Below are 26,485 nucleotides of genomic sequence, written 5' to 3'. Positions count from 1 at the left end.
TATATATATATTGAGACTGTATTTAATCCATAACTGAACTGGATTCCTCCAGGTCTATTTTCATATATTTTTACATGAAATAATACAACATTCTGTGTAGTGCAAATAATTTTTGAGGCATTTCAACTATTATAATTTTTTATCTGTTTGAGAATTATCAACTCTGATTGCTTTTTAGTAGAGTCCCAAGTGTCTTCTTTCCAAAGATACCTTAATTGTGCCTGTAGCACACTGTTCTCAGGAGCTATAATTGTTTTAATTCAGGTAGGTCGTTTTCAGCTGTGAGCCCCAAAGTGGGGTTGCAGTTTAACAGGTTAATGCTAGAGCTTTCAAATAAAAATGGAAATGCTTTAAAAAAATCCTGGGTTCAAAACACAAACTTTATTATTTATTTAAACTTTATAAAACATGATACATGGCACCCTGATTTTTTGCTGACTTACAAGGACGTGTGTCCTAGAAGACAAAAACCAGGATTATGAGGACAAAGGGTTTACAAGGACTATGTGATGTCACAATGACATCACAGTTCATTAGCATATACAACGAAACATGACTACACACTGCACTGCAAAGACAGATGGGTTTACTGGGACTGTGAGATGTCTTTGACATGAATTATCACTACACAAAAACGAAGCCAGAAAGGTTTGTACTCTGATATCACCCATGAAACCGAAACAGACCTTTAGCTTTAAGGTTTATTGTTTGGATTATATTATAAAGTGCTGGTCATATAATTAGAATATCATCAAAAAGTTTATTTATTTCACTAATTCCATTCAAAAAGTGAAACGTGTATATTTTATTCATTCATTACACACAGACTGATATATTTCAAATGTTTATTTCTTTTAATGTTGATGATTATAACTGACAACTAAGAGAAATCCCAAATTCAGAATCTCAGAAAATTAGAATATTGTGAAAAGGTTCAATATTGAAGACACACTCTAATCAGCTGATGAACTCAGAACACCTGCAAAGGCCTTTAAATGGTCTCTCAGTCTAGTTCTGTAGGCGACACAAGCATGGGGAAGACTGATGACCTGACAGATGTCCAGAAGACAACCATTGACACACAAGGAGGGCCAGACACAAAAGGTCATTGCAAAAGAGGCTGGCTGTTCACAGAGCTCTGTGTCCAAGCTCATTAATAGAGAGGCGAAGGGAAGGAAAAGATGTGGTAGAAAAAAGTGTACAAGCAATAGGGATAACCGCACCCTGGAGAGGATTGTGAAACAAAACCCATTCAATATATGGGGGAGATTCACAAAGAGTGGACTGCAGCTGGAGTCAGTGCTTCAAGAACCAGACGTATGCAAGACATGGGTTTCAGCTGTCGCACTCTTGAGCAACAGACAGCGTCAGAAGCGTCTCGCCTGGGCTAAAGACAAAAAGGACTGGACTGCTGCTGAGTGGCCAAAGTTATGTTCTCTGATGAAGTCAATCAGGGTCCCAGAGTCTGGAGGAAGAGAGGAGAGGCACACAATCCACGTTGCTTGAGGTTCAGTGTAAAGTTTCCACAGTCAGTGATGTTTTGGTGTGCCATGTCATCTGCTGGTGTTGGTCCACTGTGTTTTCTGAGGTCAAAGGTCAACGCAGCCGTATACCAGGAAGTTTTAGAGCACTTCATGCTTCCTGCTGCTGACGAACTTTTATGGAGATGCGGATTTCATTTTCCAGCAGGACTGGGACCAGCACACAGTGCCAAAGCAACCAGTGCCTGGTTTAAGAACCATGGTATCCCTGTTCTTAATTGGCCAGCAAACTCGCCTGACCTTAAGCTCATAGAACATCTCTGGGGTATTGTGAAGAGGAAGATGCGATATGCCAGACCCAACAATGTAGAAGAGCTGAAGGCCACTATCAGAGCAACCTGGGCTCTCATAACACCTGAGCAGTGCCAGACTGATCGACTCCATGCCACGCCGCATCGCTGCAGTAGTTCAAGCAAAACCAGCCCCAGCTGAGCATTGAGTGCTGTACATGCTCATACTTTTCATGTTCATACTTTTCAGTTGGCCGAGATTTGTATTGGTCTTAAGTAATATTCAAATTTTCTGAGATACTGAATTTGGGATTTATTTGAAATATATCAGTCTGTGTGTAATTAATGAATATAATAGACAAGTTTCACTTTTTGAATGGAATTAGTGAAATAAATAAACTTTTTGATGATATTCTAATTATATATGACCAGCACCTCTATGCTGGGTTCAGTCCTTTTTGTTGGGTGGTTTTCACTATGACGACTAGGTTTTGGGTCACTCACTGCTGAGTTAGCAGCTGGGTTACTCTCACTGACAGTAGTAATAGTGCTCCCCATCACAAACATGTCCAGCTAATGGGTCACATAACCAGCGCACTATCAAATCTTTACAGAGAGAAAAGAGAAGACTGCACCCATATCAACATCACAGAGTGTAGTGTCATGAAGCATGCCTTCTGCCGCTGCCACAGGTGCAGTCTGGGAATCTTTGTTGATTACACTGGGAGTCATGTAGAGTGATCATACCATGTTCGACTGAAAGTGAAGCCTTTAATGTCAGAATGAGGAGATGACACCAGCTACAGCTGCTTTAGCACAGAGCAGGGGTGTCCAAACTCGGTCCTGGAGGGCCACTGTCCTGCAGAGTTCAGCTCCATCTTGCCTCAACACTCCTGCCCGGAAGCTTCTGTATGCCTTGATGAGCTGATTTAGCTGTGTTTGATAGGGGTTGGAGCTGTACTCTGCAGGACAGGACAGTGGCCCTCCAGGACCGACTTTAGACACCCCTGGTGTCTCATCAGAAGACTGGATTAACCCCCTCCATTCATATGGATTTATTTGACCATCTCTTTATGAACGTTTTGAAGCCTCAGAGTTTTGGTTGAACAGACTTTCAATGGAAGGACAGAAATCTCTCAGATTTCATAAAACATATCTTCATTTGTGTGCTAAAGATGAATGAAAGTCTTATGGGTTTGGAACGACATGAGGGAGAGTAAATTATATTTTTGGGTGAATTAACCCTTTGAAATATTCAAACCATTAGAGTGATACTGTAGTAGTGCTACAGTGGTTGGATTAGAAGCATGACTGCCTCCGGATCGTCTTTGCAAGTTTTACTGAAACATCCTCGCGGGTTCTAAAGAAACAATACCTCCCCTTCATTAAAGAGGCTTCTGCGAGGTGGCAAATAAGCAGTTGAGCAAGTTATTAAAATAAAGTCAGAAGTTTTAACCATGTTAATGTTTTGAATTTAATATTTTGAAGAGCTTTAAAACAGTCAATGTGAACAACAATACATTTTGGTTATCTTGCCACAGATGCAGATATCTGAAACATCAACTACAGTTAATGCATGTCAGACGAAACAAAATGCCCAATCACAGCAGCCACTTCTGCTTTTTCTTCATATCAGTCGATGTTCCCACGATGTTCAGCACTTCCATCACTAAAAACAAGAAAGCATTGCAGTGTGAAATGTTTAATATTTAAAAAATGTTCAGACTTATAAAATCTAAAAAACTGCCATACTAGCGAGCTGACTTGTTCTCCTGTTTTATCAACAATTTCCTCGCTCGCTGCGGCCCTCATTTTCCACTTATCACTCCCCGCCGGTTCTGTTACAGAAGAGTCCAACACGAGACAACGATATGGCGCAACCAGACAGGATACTGTTACATGATTGGCTGTTAGCGGGTCACGCCCTACGTTGCTAGGTTACCAGAGAGCGAGTGCCTTTGTTCATGCAACCAAACTTGCTTCTCAACCTCTGGTTTCTTCCGACAAAGAAAAAAAAATTATCGAACGTTTTATCGAACGCATTTTTATTGATATCGGTTACGTGTCTATCGTGATACATATCGTTATCGTTTTATCGGCCAGCCCTACGCAGTGCTGAGTTTATTTACACACGTGCAGCTCATGATACAGCATCTCAGAACAGCTCATTTACTGTGAACACAGCTGAAAACACCGGATCATGAGCTGCCCGATGTCAAACAACAGTACTCGAACCATCAGCACACATTTATTAGCTGACAGTCAGATAAAAATAAAAAGATTGATGTGTAACATTTAAATAAATTATTACATTTTATTACATTTCAGGAATCATAAGAATAGACAATTTTTTTCTACAGTATAATGTTATCCAATCACTCCATTCAAACTGGGTTTGACAATCATCTGTCATAGTCACCCTGCAGTAATCTGTGATCGCACAGACCAGGGCCCTCATTTATCAATGGTGCGTACACACAGATCTGTGCGTAGTGAGTGCGTAAAAGAACAGTTTCACGCAAAGTGTGGGATCTAACAACTTGAACTTGGACGTAGAAATGTGTGTAAATATAAGCACATCTCTGAGCACGCTTACGCTGAGAATCTAGTGCTAGAACAGCGACACTACACATAAAAAGCATTTAAGACAGTTTGCATTAAGCAGATCACATATGTCCTGTTTCCTTTAATTATAAAACACTCAATGTCTCATTTTTGTAGGTGTAAACAAGATGTGTAATTTTTGTCAAACCCTATAAAAGACAGCTGTGACAAATGTAATTTATTTCCTTGGACCCAACCTACATCCAGTTCCCTTACCGAAATCCTCAAAAAGCTGGAATAAAATGGGGCTTTCATGCTATCGAATTTGATGATGTAAATAGAAAAGGGTTTCATTCTGTTAACATGCAAATCATTTATGATGCAAATTTGTTGTTGTTAAACGTCGTTGCGCAACTCCTTCTGTGTTTGTGAAGTTCCTCTTCTTCGCCACAATTGCAGTGAGGAAAAAACACAATCACGTGATTTTTAAAGGGAGTGTTGTCCCCATATATGGTTGATTGGAGGCGTTTCCGAATGCTTATGACCGTGAACAAGAATTGCACATGTGGGATTTATCAACATTGAGTGCTTACTCATGTGCGTAAGAACTGTGGTGCGCATGTTTGATAAATACAGATTTTATTGTACTTAGGCCCATTTTAAATTTCATTCGTAGGACAAAATATAGAACCTTTTCTACGCACTGTTGATAAATGACCCACAGTTCAGAACATGTGATTTGCGGATTAATTGCAAAATTTAACCAAAAGTCCAGTGCTCAGATACTGTACAAAATAAAATATTAAAAAACAAACTGGCTTAAACACTAATGTATCTTACAAAACGACACAATACCTGTTCTGAACTTGCTTCTGGCAAACAGGGTGTAAATATCTCAGTGGAGGCAACATCTGTGTTCATCTGAAAAGGAGAGGATGAAAAGAAACACGGCTGTAAGACACTCGCTGGAGCTCAAGAAGCTGCAAAATAAGACTAAACCTAGACATGTAGTTTTTGGAAACAAACTGAATAAACATGGGTTACTCTGAAGGCATTCTGTTCCCTCTATAACTAATACACTACAGTGTCCTAGTAAACCTGTCTGTCCTCACAATGCAGTGTGTTTTCAGGTTCACACACTCATGTCCCAGTGTTTCCTCTATAACTAATACACTACAGTGTCCTAGTAAACCTGTCTGTCCTCACAATGCAGTGTGTTTTCAGTTTCACACACTCATGTCCCAGTGTTTCCTCTATAACTAATACACTACAGTGTCCTAGTAAACCTGTCTGTCCTCACAATGCAGTGTGTTTTCAGGTTCACACACTCATGCCCCAGTGTTTCCTCTATAACTAATACACTACAGTGTCCTAGTAAACCTGTCTGTCCTCACAATGCAGTGTGTTTTCAGGTTCACACACTCATGCCCCAGTGTTTCCTCTATAACTAATACACTACAGTGTCCTAGTAAACCTGTCTGTCCTCACAATGCAGTGTGTTTTCAGGTTCACACACTCATGTCCCAGTGTTGCCTCTATAACTAATACACTACAGTGTCCTAGTAAACCTGTCTGTCCTCACAATGCAGTGTGTTTTCAGGTTCACACACTCATGCCCCAGTGTTTCCTCTATAACTAATACACTACAGTGTCCTAGTAAACCGGTCTGTCCTCACAATGCAGTGTGTTTTCAGGTTCACACACTCATGTCCCAGTGTTTCCTCAATAACTAATACACTACAGTGTCCTAGTAAACCTGTCTGTCCTCACAATGCAGTGTGTTTTCAGGTTCACACACTCATGCCCCAGTGTTTCCTCTATAACTAATACACTACAGTGTCCTAGTAAACCTGTCTGTCCTCACAATGCAGTGTGTTTTCAGGTTCACACACTCATGCCCCAGTGTTTCCTCTATAACTAATACACTACAGTGTCCTAGTAAACCTGTCTGTCCTCACAATGCAGTGTGTTTTCAGTTTCACACACTCATGTCCCAGTGTTTCCTCTATAACTAATACACTACAGTGTCCTAGTAAACCTGTCTGTCCTCACAATGCAGTGTGTTTTCAGTTTCACACACTCATGTCCCAGTGTTTCCTCTATAACTAATACACTACAGTGTCCTAGTAAACCTGTCTGTCCTCACAATGCAGTGTGTTTTCAGGTTCACACACTCATGTCCCAGTGTTTCCTCTATAACTAATACACTACAGTGTCCTAGTAAACCTGTCTGTCCTCACAATGCAGTGTGTTTTCAGGTTCACACACTCATGTCGTGTGTTTCCTATTTAACTAATACACTACAGTGTCCTAGTAAACCTGTCTGTCCTCACAATGCAGTGTGTTTTCAGTTTCACACACTCATGTCCCAGTGTTTCCTCTATAACTAATACACTACAGTGTCCTAGTAAACCTGTCTGTCCTCACAATGCAGTGTGTTTTCAGGTTCACACACTCATGTCCCAGTGTTTCCTCTATAACTAATACACTACAGTGTCCTAGTAAACCTGTCTGTCCTCACAATGCAGTGTGTTTTCAGTTTCACACACTCATGTCCCAGTGTTTCCTCTATAACTAATACACTACAGTGTCCTAGTAAACCTGTCTGTCCTCACAATGCAGTGTGTTTTCAGGTTCACACAGCGCTTGACTCTACATCAAATCTCTATCAACTTTATACTTTTCAGATGTACAATAAATAAACATAATATTAAAAATTCATCTGGCTTAAACACTAATGTATCTTACAAAACGACACAATACCTGTTGTGAACTTGCTTCTGGCAAACAGGGTGTGGATTGTATCAACCTTATTTTGAAAATATGAACAAGGCTTGTTTTACGGATATTACAAATAAGGAAAACGGAGCAAGAAAAGAACAAGATCTGCTAAAACTCAAAATATCATGCCCTTTTCTAACTAATCCTAAACTAACTTTTCTTCACGGGACAGAAAAGCCCTCTTTGTTCTCTTTATACGGGTCATTCTCCTTCTGATGATTGTGAAAGAGTGCGCCGGTGTCTACTGTTGCTATTATCAGAGGCCACTTTATCTGATTGATGGACAAAACGCACAGCTTATATTTTATATAAAATAACAGTGATGTTTTCACGCAATGAAAGCGTTTTATTTCAACAGTAGTGACCGCAGTGATGACTTTGCAGTTGACAATGGCTTGAGCGGTTTGACTCAGAACTATTCCTGTCTCGACAGAGAGCTGTCATCTGCTCTTGTGATCTGTATCTGCTTGCGCGTTACACGCGAATGGTGCTTTTGTGCATTCAAGCGTTTGAAGCGAATTCGCATCTGACGCCCCAGTTGAAAAATTTGAACTTTGGCATCAATTCGCGGCACGTTAACCAATCAGGAGCCTGCTCGCTGCGGTCATGTGGTAAAGTGATGTGATGAGAAACCCTGCATAATTTAAAAATACTACTATTGTGTCACAAAATTTAGTTTTAAGACTTTTTCAGGTGACAATGTAGTTGTTTAAAGCTCAAATCTGTGGTTTATTTATAAAGAGAGCGCCTATTTAAAAAAAAAATCTTGTGTTTTTGGAATTGTGAGATCCAGGCGATCACCGGGCACTCAGCGCTCATAACCCTGGCGAAGGCAGCCTTTCCTCCGCCAGTCCTTCTGCCGTCTGCCGCTGGCTCTGATGTCCTGTAGTGGTGCATCTTGTGTAGATCTAACGGGCGATCTTTGGTGTCATGAATCTATAATTTGTTGTCTGCCAAATCGTTTTGACTGAGGGCAAAGAGAAGTTTCATAACTTTTTATTTTAAGGATATTTAAATATACATGCAGTGAAGATAATGTAGGAGTCGCCTGGACCACATTTGTGTGGCTATTAATGCTTAATATATATTTTTAATGAAAATGAAAAGAGGCAGAGTGGTTTTTTATGACATATTTCATATTTTATGAGTGCCTTGAACGCGCGTCAATTTCGCATCCAGCTCTCGATTTCTACGCGCGTCCAATTCGCTGCGGACGCGCGAATGCATTCATTGACGCTCTATTCGCGTTTGGTGTGAACGCAGCATGACACGTGTCAATGAGCTACGTACAGAGAGCTGTCATCTGCTCATGTGATGGCAGTGGCCGTCCTGAGGAGAACGTGGGCTGCTCTAACACGTATCAATGAGCGACGGACAGAGAGCAAGCCCAATCCAGTGAAGGCGGTAAAGAAAACAGTGTGTGTCTGTGAAGGCGAGCTGTGAAGGTGTGGATGACGCAGCACGATTCAAAAATACATGTTTCAAGATCGATTTGTAATCGATGCATCGAGAAAACGAGTGAATCGTTACACCCCTAATTATTGGCACTGGAATCTGATATTGGCTACATTTAAAACAACAATGTGAATAGCTGTACTAAAAAATCTGATCTGAGCACAGACTGTGATGACGCGTTTCAACGGTCATCAATATCGTAAATCCTGCAACGTTTTTTGTAATTTCATTTTTAAAAATATATATACATTTATAACACTAATACTTTGTATTTTATTGCTTTTGCATAAAATGACAAAAACAAGTTACCGCTGCTGTGAGGGTGTTACTAATACAGCGTCTATGGGAGTGATGGTGAAAATTAACATCTTAATTTTAAATTAACATCTTAACATCTCATCACATACGTGTGATGGTACATGTCTTCAAATGCACTATTGTGTTGTACTCTGACATTATAAAACAGGACAGATGTATGTGGTGTACCTTTAAATCTGTGGATATACGGCTGCTCGAGGTGTGGCTCGTCAGGTCTGGAGTTAATGTGGTCTTAGGTCTGCGTCGTCCATTTCATCTGGCTGCAGAATTAAAGGCATAGTATTTTAAACAGAATAAAAAAAAGCATACAAATATTTGCAAATACACAAATCTAATATGATACTCACTCTATTTTTTCCCTCTTTTTGAAAGTTGTGAAATCACCATTGTGGCGTTTTTCTTTTGCTATTTGAGTAAATCGGCACACAAAAAAATATTTAATGTATTCATTCACAGCTATAATATTTAACCCAACTATGATGACTTCCGCTCGGAGAAACCTGGAAATGTGAAATGGGTCTATAGAGCACCAAGGCTCGTAGTGTGAACGTCGCCTTAAGTGTACACGCTCAGAAAAGTGTATGTTAGATCAGCGTGTAAATATAAAGTTTATCTGGCAAGGCTTTAAAACGCATGCAAACATAAGCTTTCATGATGGCGAAGATTGCGATGCCACTCTATCGCTGCGCTGCAAAACATGTGTGAACGTAGGGCTGTAACGATTTGACCAAAAATAAAAATCTCGATGAAATTAACATTTTACCTCGATTACGATTAACGAACGATTATTTTCCTCTTCTTTTTTTTTTGCTTTCCTTTTTTGCCCTTATAGTTCACTGATAAGGTTTGTACTGTAAATATTTTCTACTATTAAAGGTGGGACATTTTTTTTCTAATGAAAGTGCATTTCTTTGTGATTTTAAAATACTTGAAGGAAACGGTTGACTTTCAGCAGTTATTGTCTGTGGGGCAGATTTCTGCTTGTTGTACACCAGATACAGATAAATTAACACTATAGGCCTACATTACATTTATCTTAATGCATTAATGAGACAGTGATTGTGTGTGTGAATTAGTCATACCGTATTATTAATTATGAAGCTGTCGTTTGTACTTACTTCAAAAGGTAGACAAATCTATGCCATAACGGTATCTAAGCTACTTTAGTGATGAATCACGGGACGGCGTTGACACTGCGTTTCTGCTGCTCTCTGCGCGCGATCTTCACGGGATGTGTGAGCTTCTGTCTCAGTGTTCGTGTATCACAATATATCAGGCGTTAGTTCAACATAATACGCATCTGATGGTCTAAAAACGCTTCAGTGTTCAAACTGGCAGGGCTTAAAACAAATACAAATGACAAGCTTGTGAGGACGCAAGTGAAAGTGATCTGGCTTCGGGGCACTCGCGCCGTCTGTGTGTGTGTATCAGCGCATATAAGAGCGGCGATTAACTTCCCTGTATAAACTGTGTAAAACATGCAATTACCATAGTAATACTGAGCATCTATAAACAAAGATAACTGCTCCTGCATCTTTCCGTGTGCCTGCAAACTGCACTTGATGTGACTGACGGGGCAGAGTCACGTGACTAAAACCGAAATGGCAAAATTACGTCGGTTAGAGGTTCTAAATTAGTCGATTACTTTTCGATTAATCGTCCAGCCCTATGTGAACGTGCATCATGTTGGACAGTATGTTGGGACGGAGGTTCCAGAAGTGCAACGATCTCTCTACAAGGCAGAACGTGGATATAATAGTTCACAATCTAAGATCGTGATATATCGCACAGCCCTCCTTGTCCTTTGGCAGTTTATCACGTGACGCTCTGAACGCTCTCATCACATACGTGTGATGGTACATGTCTTCAAATGCACTATTGTGTTGTCCTCTGACATTATAAAACAGGACAGATGTATGTGGTGTACCTTTAAATCTGTGGATATACGGCTGCTCGAGGTGTGGCTCGTCAGGTCTGGAGTTAATGTGGTCTTAGGTCTGCGTCGTCCATTTCATCTGGCTGCAGAATTAAAGGCATAGTATTTTAAACAGAATAAAAAAACAGCATAAAAATATTAGCAAATACATAAATCTAATATGATACACATCCATACAGTGTCTATCCACCTTATTTCGCAATGCAAAAGTAACCTATTTTCTTTGAATGCACAAGATTTCTAATTCATCAGCACCATTATGAGTAAAACATAATGCTATTCTATGTGCTGCTGTATTATTAAGACTGACCGATGATTATAAATAAGTACAATTAATTTCCTGTTTCACATGACAGCTTATTTTACATGAGCAGGCTTGAAAGTACCTCTAAATGAGTCCATATCAATTTTCACTTTTCACTTTTAATCCATATATTACTTTATTATGCCAACAAAACAAAAAATGTAGTAAAGATAATATTCTTTTATTCCTTTTTGTTTTTTTATTCTGATATTCCAGCCTTAAACGTGTTTAATTATTATCTTAAGTTAATATGCTAAATTTGACAGGTTAAATTGTACTGTAACAGTCAATATATTAATAATTAGAAAGATCAATTCTATATTTAACCTAGGTTCAAGTAAAAAGTCAGACATTAAATATTACATGACATAACTTTATTACATAACTTTTGGATTATTAAATATGTTTAAAATGTAGACTAATGGAGTGTAAAGCTGCCCAAAGATTATTTTAGGGAAGATTTGCATTACAATAATTATACTCGGTCACAATTTCATCAAAAGATGTCGAATTAACATTTGCAGACATTCAGAATACTTTAACTTTACCTGATGAGATTTATTTTTGCTTTTAAATGCATTTGAATATGTAATGATTATAAAGCTCATTTAATCCTGTCACAACGCACATTCAAGGCAATCTGAGGCTTTATAAACAGCTGAATTCCTCAATGATGGGAAGATTATTAATAATTGTTAATACTTATTCTTAATAATTATAACTTTTCATTAATAAATACATGCGTTATTCAGTTTCCGGGGTCACGTTAACATTACCATGATGAGACTCGCGCTCGACTGTGTAAATATATATATTAAAGTCTGCCAACCGAAAACTAAGTGCAGACAAACACATAGATATGACTAATTTATATGAATCACTATATAAAACATATAAACGTAATGTACTTACCTACTAGGCTGCTGTTTGACAGGGCCGCGATGACGGTCACACTCCGGTAGGATCTCAATAATGCGCCTGCGCGTCTTTAACCAATCAGACAACCGCGCGCCATTTTCAAACCGTCAACGCCCATTATCGTTTAAATGTGTGTACGCTAGCAGTGGCAGATCCCGCCGATAGGCGGAGTGATGAGATACACACAAACACACCAGAAAACTGGTATACCTACTTAAAGGGACATTCAATAAAAAAGCAGGAGGATGTTCCTGAGGTTCATAGAGATGATTTCACGCTGTTTGAATTACAAGGACATGTCCTAGGTCCTTATAATCCCAAATGTCCTTATAATGCTGGTGTGTAAACTGGTGAAATGTCCTTGTAATACACCAAAACCAACACACACACACACACACACACACACACACACGGAGAGAGAGAGTTTCAAAAATAACAACACTGCTACCTTTTAGTGAGGGGAGGGCAGACAGAGAATAAATATTCAGAAGAAATATATTAAATAAAATAAATATATTGATCTGAAAAATAGTATGATTATTTTAAAGCTATTTGGTTACATTTGAATAAAACATTGTTTTAGTATGTTTTTAAACACACACACATACACGTTGTAATACCAGTGTAATACCCATGTCATTATACAAATTTGTGTCCTCAAAAATCACAAACAAGAGAGAGAGAGAGAGAGAGAGAGAGAAACAAGTTTTTTTTTTATCCTGCTTCAAAACTAATACAATGCTGCCATCTTGTGTTCATTGAGGGGAGAGCAGCAGACACAGAGAATTTCTGTTCCCCTTTTTTGTCCTTATTTAATCCCTTGCCATGGAAACACCGTTTGAGATATCCAATATCCGTTCACATTTTAGCATCTTCAGTATCTTTGTTTCATGTTGACCGAGTTTGGTGGAGATTGAATAAATCGCCTACGAGGAGAACGTAAAAACTCAGACCCCGATTTAACCAAACATTCACCTTCAAACCAAAATATCTGACTTCCTGTTGGTCGGAGCTAATGACTGTAAATTAGAAAGTTGTCCGGCTCGATGAGGTCAATATATATACTGAGTTTGGTGATTGTAGATGAAACGAAGCCCTTCACTTTTGTCAAAAGGTGGCGCTAGAGAGCCCCTCATCCCCACCCGTTTCTGAGGCTTTGCCCATGTGTACTGACTGACATCTCTGATGTGTGTGTTGAGTTTCAAGCAGTTTCAAGCAATTTCAAGCATGCTAAGAGCCTCAGAACAGCCAAAAGATTATTAAACTTTGACACGTTGCCATGGCAACAGTATTTGAAATTTCAGGAATCCATTTCATACGTCTCTATCTGTCATGTTTTCACATTATACTGATGAAGTTTGAAATAAATCGGGTGAAAAAAATATGGTGATTCAAAGCATTTTTGAAAGTGACACACTTCCTGCTGCCAGTTGGTGGCGCTATAACTTTGACTCACAAAAGTCATATCCATGTGATCGGCCTCTTACAACGAACACACAGCTGAAGTTTCATCCAAACCAGTCAATGTTTGCACAAGTTAAAACACACTTCCTGTTTCCCTTTTCTCGCCATAAATTCGTTGCATCGCCACGGCCAGACTTTTCGAGATATCAAAAATCCGCTCGCAATTTAGCATCCTGAATAGGTTCACTTAATGCTGACCGAGTTTGGCAATGATCGAAACAATGGCCTCGGAGGAGTATATTAAATTCCAGAGCATGCGTTTTCCGAACAACCCATAATAGCTCACTTCCTGTTGGCCTGACACATAACTATGAGCACGAAAGTTGTTTGGCCCGATGAGATCTATATGTGTACCGAGTTTCATACATGTACGTGCAAGTGTGTTTGATATATGGACCAAGTTTTCAGACCCCACTTTAGGGGGCGCTGTCGAGCCCCCCTGCCACGCCCGGGTACCAGCTTCAGCCCGGCTCTGATGGCCGCGCATTCCGACGCCTGTGCGAAGTTTCAAGAGTTTTCGAGCATGTTAAGTGCCCCAAAAGTACCCGAGAAGTCGAAAAAAAAAGAAAAGAAAAAAAAGAAAAAAAAAACAAAGAATAATCTGAGGAAGAACAATAGGGCTCTGCGCCCTTTCAGGGCTTGGGCCCTAATAAAATAACATTTATATTTTACAGAAAACTTATTTTACAAAAAAAACCTGCTGGGTTACCTGTTAATATGCAGACAGCCTATGACTAAAAATCATTAGAAAGGTCTAAAGATTTATTGTAAAAATAAATAAATAAAATAAAAAGTCTATGTATTTAATATGAAATATGAGCCTCTTATGCATCCACTGTGGGGGGAAAACTGTACATTGGAGAAAAACATATGGGTTGTCATATAAATGTATTTAGAGAGAAGTTATTTTTCATATTTGTTACCCAAACTTTCATTCATACTGGAAGCCAGAGGGCGCCCTCGAGCAGAAACTCCACATTTCCCTCAGAGAAGTAATCCTTAGCCCTAATGTGAAGCTAAGCTAGCGATGTAGGATAAACTGAATATAGAAACGCTTTGACTGATGAAACGAAGACAATAAACACGACTGCATCAAGCTATGGTGTATTTGAGTTCTTCAAGCCTTCACTATTTTCATAATAATAAGGTATGCAGTGCAGATTGAGTCACTGTTTAGAATAATATAAAACAATGCATGTCTGCCTCATTCTGTTCAGAAAAATACAACGTTATTAAATGTAGACGTATTTTGTCGGCAGGTAATTGCATTTATCACGGGATTTGTGGTTTTATCACCGAGTACGTGTACCAACACCCCCAGAAAGATCACAACACCCCGAACGAACGCTCTGAGCGCGGCGCAGCAAAGACTCTAGAGCTCCGCTTTCGCGATTCGATACTTTTTTGCTACTGTGTAACGTTAATAACTTTCTGCAGCCAGCATTTCTGGAAATTAACGAGGATAACACTTTTTTTAAGACCTAACAAAATTAAATTTAAGACCTCCGGTGAAAATCTGGCCGTTTTTAAGATTTTTATTTTAGACATTTTAAGACTTTTTAAGACCCCGCGGGAACCCTGTAAAGGTTCGTTGACGACGATATTTAGTCATACTTTTCGTTGACGAAAACAACACTAGATACAGGAAGTTGACTGAACAAACTGCATGTTGCATCAACTCGTGTTTTAAAGTGTAATAAACTTAACACTGTAAGTTGACTTAAAGCTGCAGTCTGTAACTTTTTTGGGTTAAAAATTATCCAAAATAAATGTTTGAGCAAGTACATAACCAGCTAGCGTAATATACTATCTGCTTACCTTAGCTTGATTTACAACGGTAAGCTTGTAATAATGTTTTTAAAGGGTTAGTTCATCCAAATCATCCATGTCATTAATTACTCACCCTCATGTCGTTCGACACCCGTAAGACCTCCGTTCATCATCGGAACACAAATGAAGATATTTTTGTTGAAAGCTGATGGCTGAGAAAGGCTTCAGATAGGCCTCCATTGGCGTTCAGTACATTTACACTCACAAGACCCATAAAAGGCACTTAAAACGTTGTTACAAAGTCCATCTCACCACAGTGACTCTACAATAATTTTACGATGCGACGACAATAGTTTTTGTGCGCAAAAAAAAATCAAAATAACGACTTTATTCAACCTCTTCTTGTCTTCCGTGTATGCCTCCACGACGCATGCGCGAGAATATGACGTAGCGCCAGGGTTCGGGAATCCATGAAATGCACACTTTAACCCCATTTTGAGAACTACGCCGAGACCTAAAGCACAATCAATGTAGAATTCAACAGCTTAGATACGCGCGTCTTCCTCTGCTTGTAAACAAATCGCTTCTGGGTCATATGTCCGAACGCTGGATCTGCGTAATATGCGTAACATTGGATTCCTCCGTGCTGTGCCGTGCCGAGGTACAAATCACGTAAAGTTGATAATTCCGCGGATAACTGCAATTGCAGATTTCGAACAGAGATGGCGACAAAGAGGAAAAACTACGGACTGCAGCTATAAATTAACTAAGTTAAAGCAACAAGATGACCTGACTTAGTTAAGTTGAGTCAACTAATCTGTTTTTTTACAGTGCAGAGCCAATTCAAATTCATTAAAACAGAGGTGAGGCTCTGATTCACTAATACATGTGTCCAACTTTAGATTTGTTAAACATACATTATCTTTGAACTTGTACGTGATGTATGTTTGACCCAGTCACGAGTGGAGGGATCCCAAGATATGCTTTTTAATTACAAATCACTTACAAAGTAATTTTGTTAGAGACTGCAGCTTCTTAAAGGTCCCATGGCATGGCATTTTTCTATTATTTTATAATGTTTCCTGTGGTGTACTTATATTGTTAGTATGATTTTTACATTAAAAAATGTCATAATTTAGAAATAAAAGGCATTTTTTCTATACTGTTATTACATCTCTGGCTGAATGCCCTGTTTCAAGGGGCGTGTCTGCTGTGAGACTTCAGTGAAAACGCCCACTGTTGTGATTGGCTGACATCTTTGCATTTGAAATGAGTGTTATATTATGTTGCAGAGGGGGCGTGGCTTAGCGAGGCACTGCACGCATTTTCTCCACATTCTCTGGGCGGGCAAAGCAGAGGAAGGGGAGGTAACCTTTCCTGGTATGATGTCATAACAGGAAAATTCCAGATCAGCTCGTCTGAGCTGTCATTTTCTCAAAGGCAGAGAAAGACAGCCAGAACTCGGTTTACACCCATCAAAAAATTCTAGCCACTTGGGGACCATATACAGGCTAGGGGAACTCATATTAATGTTAAAAAACCTAAAAAAAATGAAATTTTCATGACATGGGACCTTTAAAAAATACTACATTCACCGCTGCAGACACAACAGCCACAATGGAACTGAAGAGAGAATTTCAACAGACTCATGGTACATGATTTCAAATGTTTCAGTGCGTCAATATCAGGACAAAACATCTTTAACTACAACTAAAGACACAATATTCAATAAACTGACCTGCCAGGACACCGCATATCCCGTAGAGCCTCACAGCTGACATCGGTGTCACCATAAACATCATCCACATCTGTCCACGACAACATCAAATATCTGTCCCTTGTCTGTTTGGGGTTCAACTTCATAAAATTGTGTGTAATGTTGTGTCATTTCGATTCTTTTATAAGGTAAGTATTGCACTCGTTTTAAATCAGAAATAAGTGTGTTTTTGTTCATCTGAACTCCTGTTCATTTTCAGTTCATCCTACCTGTCCTTCTGAACCTTTTCTATATCTGCTGTTTTTGTTCTTCTGGCTCTGCATTGCTCTACAGCCCTTCTGGGGCTCTGCCCCGTAAAACAGCTTGCATTTCTTGTTCTTTCTTTTGTCTTTTTCACACTTGTGTGACATAGATTAGAAAAAAGAGAGAGTTTTCTGCACACTGCCTGGCAAATCTTACTCCTATCAGAAGAAGCTAATATAAAGTTGGTTTGACGTTGAATGTTAGACAGATATTCACCCGCTAAAAAATTCAATAGATCCTTGGATTGGATGACAATAATGTATAAAATGTTTTACCTGAAAGGTATTAGGATGTATAACTGAACACAGATGACAGTTTATTTGTTTTAATCCTCCTCAATGTTTTCAACACAGAAATGCTCCGAAAGTGACCCACTGGTGTTTAGGCCAGGTAGGGACCGTCTACAAAGTATGTAGACATGGAAGTGGAGGAAAATCAATGATTCACCATCTCCTTGTGAGAGATGGTATCTCCCAAATAATGAATCTCCCAAAATGAGCATTTTATTCCAACATTTGGCTACTGGAAACATTAGGGCCCTTGGCCAAAATGTATATCCTGTGAAGACTAGCATGGAAACAATTTGGAGTGTCATTCTTGCATTAATAAAGACAACATATATCTGCATTTCAAAAGAACCTACCACATTGTTTACAACATAAACAGTGGAACACTTTTCACGATATTACATCTTTGGTCCTCACACATTGTAAAGGCACCATCTTCGTAATGCAAAATGGAGTCCTGAGCTCGCGCATTTCTGAACTAACTAACGTTAACATTTCAAACACACATTCAATAGAATACTTGCGTCTGCATACTATTAAGCATATATTATAACATCATTTCAATGTATTTTGACTAATTATTATACTTCATACCTGAAAAGGAGAGAATATTACAATCACAGAAAACTTGTGCTGTTTCTCCACTGCAAGCTTTATGTAGAATGGAGAAATCCCACAAGCTCCCCACCTAGTGTCAGGGTTCTGTCACTTCTGTCTAGTTTATTCATGGTTTTGTGACAGAGCCCTGACACTCCTGTATTGTTTGTCTTGTCTTGTGTGAGCGCGCAGCTTTGAGCATGCTCGAGCTGCGTGCTCTTCTGTCCTTGTGTTTTGTGTGCGGGCGTGGTGTTCGGATCCCAGCACTTCGGTCTTGTTTGGGTTTCAGTTTTGTGTTGGGATTCGGACATTCATGCTCCGACATTCATGTTTGTTTTGTCACTCTGTCTTGTCACGTGAGCGTGTGCTCTTCTGTCTGTGTAGCACACGGTTCATGTTTTCATCGGCCGTGTGCTTTCATGTTATGTTTTGTCTTATGTTGTGTAGCACGTGGTTGGTGTTTTTCACTGGCTACGTGCTACGTCATGTTGTCATGTTTTGTGTGAACATGCAGCTGATGAGTTCTCATTAGCTGCATGTTCATGTCATGTTTGGTGTGTGAGCACATGTCTTGTTAAGTGTTTCTTTGTGCCATGTGCTCGTGTCCATTGTCTAACCCCGCCCACCTTGTTTCCTGATTATTGGTTCATTTGCCCCACCTGTCTTCCCTCGTTGCCCTCTTTTGTTTGTTCCCTATTTAATCTCCTTGTGTTTGCAGTCCAGTGCGGAATCGTCGTCGTATTAACCTCATGTTTTCCTGCTCCAGTCAAGTCAAGTCAAGTCAAGTCAAGTCAAGTCAAGTCAAGTCAAGTCAAGTCAAGTCAAGTCTGTTTTTCCCCCTCGGGGTAGTTTGTTTTGTCTTGTTTTTTGTTTTATTATTATCATTCCATTCCTCTGCATCATTGAGTCCTCGCTCCTTTCCCTTCACCAACCCTGACAGAACGATTCAGCCAAAAGAGGACTCAGCAGAGAAATGGGTATCTTCCTTTTCCCATCTCCCTGCCCTTCCGCTCATCAGATGGCAGACCAATGTAGCAAACTCCACTCTCTTCGGCAAGGGGGAGCCAGCGTGAAGGAGTTTGCTTACCAGTTCGTTTTTGCAGCGGAGGGGCTCAACATCGGTGATGCAGTGCTCAAGGACATTTTTAACAGCAGCCTTAATGAGCCTGTCAAAGCCTGGGAGATGGCAATGCTGGGGATATTGCCTTTCTGGCATTTTGTTGGGTATGTATACCACCGTGGAGAAGAGGGTGGCCTTCCACCTCTTGGTCCTTCCCCACTTTTCCTCACAAATGGTCATGTCCCCAGTCCTCCGATGACCCCTTCGGGGAGAGGGAGGAGGAAGAACCGGTCCGCCTCATCTGCCACCTTCCCAGAGGTGGCAGCGCACCCTGCAGCTCTGCCCATGTCAACTATGACCGCTGCAGTTTCTCCAGAGGTGGTCATGGATGCTGCAATGCTCCCTGTGATGGTTGAAGCTGCAGTGCCCCCAGTGATGGCCAAAGAGGCTGCAGCACTCCCAGATGCAGCCGCCAGCACTGTAGCTCCCCCAGAGGCGGCCGAAGAGGCTGCAGCTCCCCCAGAGGCAGCCGTCAGCACTGCAGCTCCCCCAGAGACGGCCGAAGAGGCTGCAGCTCCCCTGGAGGCGGTAAGCACCCGACCACCGCCTCGTTCTCGTAGGAGGAGAAGGAGGAAGAAGGCTTTCTCCATCCTACATGGCCCGGAGGCCATCCCAGAGCCTGCTGCCGGCCCAGAGACACTACCCAGACGTCTTGCACTGCCCGCGCCACCCAGACGTCTTGCGCTGCCCGCTCCGCCCAGGCGTCTTGCACTGCCCGCGCCACCCAGGCGTCTTGCACTGCCCGCGCCACCCAGACGTCTTGCGCTGCCCGCGCCACCCAGGCGTCTTGCGCTGCCCGCGCCACCCATTCACTTTGCCCTGCCAGCCACAGCCCCTGACCCGAGGCCGGTGAGGTCTCCGGCCCCTGATCAATGTCTGGTAATGACTCTGTCTCCCGTCCTGTGTCCTGTCCTGCCTCCGGCTCCTGTCCTGATTCCTGTGAGGGTCCCAGTCAGCCATCCAGACCCGCCAGAGCCCGTCTGGCCCGTCCATCTGGCACCACCCTGGCCTTCAGCCAGGACTCCTGACCTGCCGGAGCCTGCCTGGTCCATCCCTCCAGCACCACCCTGGCCTTCAGCCAGGACTCCTGACCCGCTGGAGCCTGCCTGGTCCATCCCTCCAGTCCCGCCCTGGTTGTCTTCCGGGGTTCCTGATCAGCCGAAGCCACCCTGGTCCATCCCTCCGGTTCCGCCCTGGTCCTCTGCCAGGACTCCAGATCCGCTGGAGCCCGCCTGGACTGTCCCTCCGGCACCACCCTGGTCATCTGCCGGGGGCCCTGATTGGCTGGAGTCACCCTGGTGCATCCCTCCTGCTCCGCCCTGGCCTTCTGCCAGGACTCCAGACTCGCCTGAGCCTCCCTGGCTCAACCCTCCCGTCCCTCCCTGGTCTATGCTGAAGACTTTCTGGACTGTCCTGCTGGCTCTGACTTGGCTCCCCTCCCTCCCTCCCCTCTTTGTCTCTGTGTTTTGATTTTCCTGTCTTGTGTTTCATTCTGTGTATCTGTGTGTCTTGTTCCTGTCTTGTTTTGGTGTCCCTCGTTAGGGACGCCAGGTGGCGTCCCTTTTGATGGGGGGTAGTGTCAGGGTTCTGTCACTTCTGTCTAGTTTATTCATGGTTTTGTGACAGAGCCCTGACACTCCTGTATTGTTTGTCTTGTCTTGTGTGAGCGCGCAGCTTTGAGCATGCTCGAGCTGCGTGCTCTTCTGTCCTTGTGTTTTGTGTGCGGGCGTGGTGTTCGGATCCCAGCACTTCGGTCTTGTTTGGGTTTCAGTTTTGTGTTGGGATTCGGACATTCATGCTCCGACATTCATGTTTGTTTTGTCACTCTGTCTTGTCACGTGAGCGTGTGCTCTTCTGTCTGTGTAGCACACGGTTCATGTTTTCATCGGCCGTGTGCTTTCATGTTATGTTTTGTCTTATGTTGTGTAGCACGTGGTTGGTGTTTTTCACTGGCTACGTGCTACGTCATGTTGTCATGTTTTGTGTGAACATGCAGCTGATGAGTTCTCATTAGCTGCATGTTCATGTCATGTTTGGTGTGTGAGCACATGTCTTGTTAAGTGTTTCTTTGTGCCATGTGCTCGTGTCCATTGTCTAACCCCGCCCACCTTGTTTCCTGATTATTGGTTCATTTGCCCCACCTGTCTTCCCTCGTTGCCCTCTTTTGTTTGTTCCCTATTTAATCTCCTTGTGTTTGCAGTCCAGTGCGGAATCGTCGTCGTATTAACCTCATGTTTTCCTGCTCAAGTCAAGTCAAGTCAAGTCAGTTTTTCCCCCTCGGGGTAGTTTGTTTTGTCTTGTTTTTTGTTTTATTATTATCATTCCATTCCTCTGCATCATTGAGTCCTCGCTCCTTTCCCTTCACCAACCCTGACACCTAGTGTTCACGCAGACCAGAGCAATCGATCGTCTAACTTATCATGCCAACTAACTGATCACAGATAAACTCAGAATAACCATAAACTACATATTAACATTTTATAAACTTTTCTACATATTCAAAATAGCAATTATATATATATATATATATATTAAAGTGTACATCAAGTTCCATGCGAGTTATGGTAAAAAGGTTAGGCGGAAAATTAGCCTACCAGTCAAGACTAACCGATTCATGAATTATTACAGATTTGTTATCGAATTACTTTTTTTTATTTTTCTTGCGCAAACAGCAAAACAAAAGAACACGAGGATTCACACATTGTCAAATTTTCAGCACCTGCAGAGCTAAGCACATGGAGGCGCGGGTGCTATCACAGAATAACTCAAATCATTTAAAATACTCCATCGTTTTTAGTCATACAGATAAAGCTAATGCATCATACAACTGTAAAAAATTGTTAACTGTCTTCTGTTTGTGTACTCACAATAATAATAACAAACGTGTTTTTGCTATCTGTCATCATGTGAACTTGAACAGAAACTAAAACGTGGCTTAATTTACTAAAACAGTGTTATTAGTGTGGTGATGCGCTCCATGATAATGATTAGGGGCGGACCGGGTATGCGCGGCAGATATAAAAAGGGGACTGGAATGACGCCTAAGCGTGCGCGTCATTCTCGTTCTGGAAGTGACGTCATCCTGGCACGCAGTGTTTACATTCGGGAGTGCGACTGAGGAGGACTAACTTCATTGATAAAGTACCCGTTATGGCAAGCCTGTAATTTGCACCCTATTGAGTGCATTGCGCGGTGTGATTCACCACTTACCGTGATTGAACCTATAAGTCGCACCCTAGCGAGTGCACTGAGTGGTGTGATTCACAATTTACTGTAATACAGGGGTGGTGTTACAGCAGGCTTGGTGGGAGTAGCTGTGCTTAATGACGACCGATTGGATCAGGTTTCCCCTGCCAGAAACTCCTCGACCATTCCTCAGTGACTATTACTGCAACAACGTTCGCTATGATTATCTGACTAATATTTCCTCTTATCTCTCATCCGTCTTGAGACGGCCAGAACAATAGCGCGTTCTTGGCCGTAGTGACGCTTTCCAAAGCTAGCAAATTCAGTGCGGATCTTTGGGTTGGAGTACAGCGGCGAACAACTGAGTTGTCATTGTTATTTGTTTTTTTTAGCAGAACTATTGTTACTTACAGTCTCTACGTTTGTAAAATTGTTATTGTCTGGTTTTGGCATGTCTTGCATGGATTTCTAACTCCGACCTGAGAAAAGTGCATTTTTAAAATACTGCAATCATCAGGCGACGCAGTGTTGGAAAGCGATCAAAGAGTGTTGGCCATTGAGTGGTCACTTTCATTTTTTGTGTAAACAACTGATTTCATCTGTCCACATGTGATAAGGGTTCAACCAAAAGACTATTACGTGGAGTGTGTGTGTGCGTATGGTTATTTATGTTTCAGTTTGTCCTCTCTTCTCTTTTATCCAGAGTTGGGGTGCCAGTTCAACGCCCACGTCCCCTGGTGTGGTGGTGTGCTTCCCGTTTGCGTGTTCACAGAGGGTGATTGGGTGCTGTGTGGTGAGAGTTGCAGTGTTTACCGGGCGGGCGAACTGAATCCCCAATTCTGAAATGGATAGGTGCTATAGTTGACATATTTATTCTAATGTGTGTTTCGTATTCTGTCTTTTGGTATTTTTCTTAGCTGTATTTAATAAACAATTTGAAACGTTTTCTTGTTGTCTGTTATCTGACCCAGTCACCACGTATCTGTGTGCTTTGCACTTGATGTACAAACGGGTCCCCGGCCCATTATCCGGGGTGGCGTAGTCTATGTTGTGCCATAATTGGTATTGTATTGCGCTTAGGAGAGCAAACTGCCACATTAGCAAACCAAACCAGTAAACACCATACTAATAAAGCATAGGCTTCTATACCGAAAAGCAGACGAGGACAGAATATGAATGCAATAGTTTAATAATTGGCCTACACATTAGGCGTTTTCTTCCCATAAATAAAATGCTTAACGTGGCTTAATGTAGACAGTGCCATTAAAAGACCAAACTTCGTAACCACTATAGGCTACATAGCCTACTAATAAATCATACTTCATAAGCTACGTTAAAGGTTTTCTTTAGGACAGTTTTCTATGGGAGAAAAATATTCAACGTGTAGGCTAATTAAAAGCATTACGTTCATATTCTGGGCTCATCTACTTTGCTGTACATAGTTTACTTTATTGATATGATGTTTGATGTCTGTTATCACTGTTTTACGATACAAACATGATACATGTATTGATAGAAATCACAAAATTTCTAATTTTAAACAAATTAATTCCAACTGAAAACAGCTAACGATATTCCTTGATTAGGCCTATGTCAACCGGACCTATGACACAGCTGAACCGCGGCTCGTGTATTGCAAATACAGACGAATATTGTCCATTCTGTCACATTTTCCTGTGTTCTCCTCCGACCCCTGTCTGTCTCGTGTTTTGATTTATGATGGGAAGCATACAGGTGCTGATCATATAATTAGAATATCATCAAAAAGTTTATTTATTTCACTAATTCCATTCAAAAAATGAAACTTGTATATTATATTCATTCATTACACACAGACTGATATATTTCAAATGTTTATTTCTTTTAATTTTGATGATTATAACTGACAACTAAGGAAAATCCCAAATTCAGTATCTCAGAAAATTAGAATATTACTTAAGACCAATACAAAGAAAGGATTTTTAGAAAAATTGGCCAATTGAAAAGTATGAACATGAAAAGTATGAGCATGTACTGCACTCAATACTTAGTTGGGGCTCCTTTTGCCTGAATTACTGCAGCAATGCGGCGTGGCATGGAGTCGATCAGTCTGTGGCACTGCTCAGGTGTTATGAGAGCCCAGGTTGCCCTGATAGTGGACTTCAGCTCTTCTGCATTGTTGGGTCTGGGATATCGCATCTTCCTCTTCACAATACCCCATAGATCAGGGGTGTCCAAACTTTTTTTAAGGGGGCCGGATTCGATATTGTGGACATATATATATATATATATATATATATATGACATGTTTTGTTTCTTTGAAACATGACAGATTTGACAAAAGCTTGAGCTGACAGTAGCTTGAGATAGGACACAGGAAATGTATAGATATTTAACAATATCTGTAAAACTTTCATCAACCAAAAAGTTTTAATGGGTGAAATTTTAATATTATTACAGAGTTAGAACTCTATTCTTATTTAAATTTAATAAGTGCTCTATTTAGATCACCACAAACTAAAACTACACTACAAAACATGCTTTTGTGACTTGGTATTTCTGTCTTTTTTCCCGTCCAAATATCTAAAAATTCTTAAATCAAGATGCTTTTACTAAGGAAAATTACATATTTTTTCTTGATTCCTGGGGGGAAAAAATCTAAATGAATTGAGTTTTTGCTTGAAACAAACTAAATTATCTGCCAATGGATTAGAAAAATAATCTTCCAAAATCATCCTTAAAGATTCCAAACAGAAACATTATTTTTCTTACCCCATTGGCAGATATATTTGCTTGTTTTAAACAAAAACTCACTTCATTTTAATTTAATTTTCCAGAAAACAAGAAAAAATATTTAATGTCATTTAACTTATCTCATAACATCTTGATTTAAGAATTTTTTGATATATTTAGACTAGAAACAAGACAAAAAATACTAAATGACAGCATTTTTTGCAGTGCACACAAGGCAAAAAGTAATAAATATATATATATATATATATATATATATATATATATATATATATATATATATATGTATGTATGTATGTATGTATGTATATATTTTTATATCTAGAATGGTATTTAGTCTACATATAAATTCAAATGCACAAAACTGCAAGTTTATGACAAAAAATAGTCTGCAATTCGGCCTTTATTACTCATTTAAAACATGTCTACATTACAAATTAAATAAAATTAGATATTAACCTACATTTCTGACAAATTACCATGGTTACAGGTAGTGTTACTACAGTAAATCCATGATAAATTCGAAATGCGAATTGTTGTTTGAAAAGTATTTTGAATCGGCTCAGCTGATTTGCACATTAGTGTTGTTGATTAAGTCAGTGCTGTTTAACTGGAAATTAAATCAAATCACCGAGAGATTCGCAGCTCGTACCGGAGACCTCTGCGCCGAACTCGAATGCTTCTCACAGGCTGTTTAGTGGTCGCGTGATCGAGACATTCAGCAGGTCGAGACATTCAGCAGGTAAACACATTTGTTCAGAGTCAGAGCTCGCGTGAGTTGCGCAGAGCACAAGCAGCGCTGTTTCGTTCCTCTTTGGGCGCTGTTTCCCTGGCCTAAAGTCTAGTACTGCCACCTTGCGTTGACATCGTGAAACTGCATGATTTGTAAATGATCCGTGGCGGGCCACATATAATACATTTTAATAGACGCGCTGCGGGCCGTTTGAAATTCATCCCCGGGCCGCATTTGGCCCGCGGGCCGGACTTTGTCAGGCGAGTTTGCTGGCCAATTAAGAACAGGGATACCATGGTCCTTAACCCCTAGGAGTCTGTGTGAGGACAGAGACAGAGGAATCTTATGCAAGTAAAAGTTTATTTAGAATCAATAGCGAGAAAGGTCTCAGAACACTCAGATGTTGATGAACAATCCAGAACGGTCTCAAGAACTCAGATGTTGATGCATACTCCAGAATGAATCAGGAACTCAGGTGTCGATGCACAATCCAGAACGGTCTCAGGAACTCAGATGTTGATGCATACTCCAGAATGGATCAGGAACTCCGG

The 26,485-nt window shown here is 40.8% G+C and overlaps 1 long non-coding RNA gene across 2 annotated transcripts; it reads right to left on the bottom strand.

The window, feature by feature from the left end:
* Positions 1-5,170: 5,170 nt before the first annotated feature.
* LOC307136148 lies at positions 5,171-12,092 on the bottom strand. Of its 2 annotated transcripts, XR_013817744.1 has the most exons (4): positions 12,022-12,092; positions 10,797-10,888; positions 9,038-9,129; positions 5,171-5,236 (listed from the first exon to the last, which is right to left on the bottom strand). It is a non-coding gene; the product is annotated as an uncharacterized lncRNA (long non-coding RNA). The 2 variants fall into 2 exon arrangements; XR_013817745.1 differs by having other exon boundaries at positions 10,797-12,086.
* Between the last annotated feature and the right edge of the window lie 14,393 nt (positions 12,093-26,485).

This window comes from Gobio gobio, assembly GCF_949357685.1.
Source record: "Gobio gobio genome assembly, chromosome: 13".
Classification (NCBI taxonomy): domain Eukaryota; kingdom Metazoa; phylum Chordata; class Actinopteri; order Cypriniformes; family Gobionidae; genus Gobio; species Gobio gobio.
The sequence above is the reverse complement of the archived record's forward strand: the minus strand, read 5'-3'. Positions and strand labels throughout refer to the sequence as shown.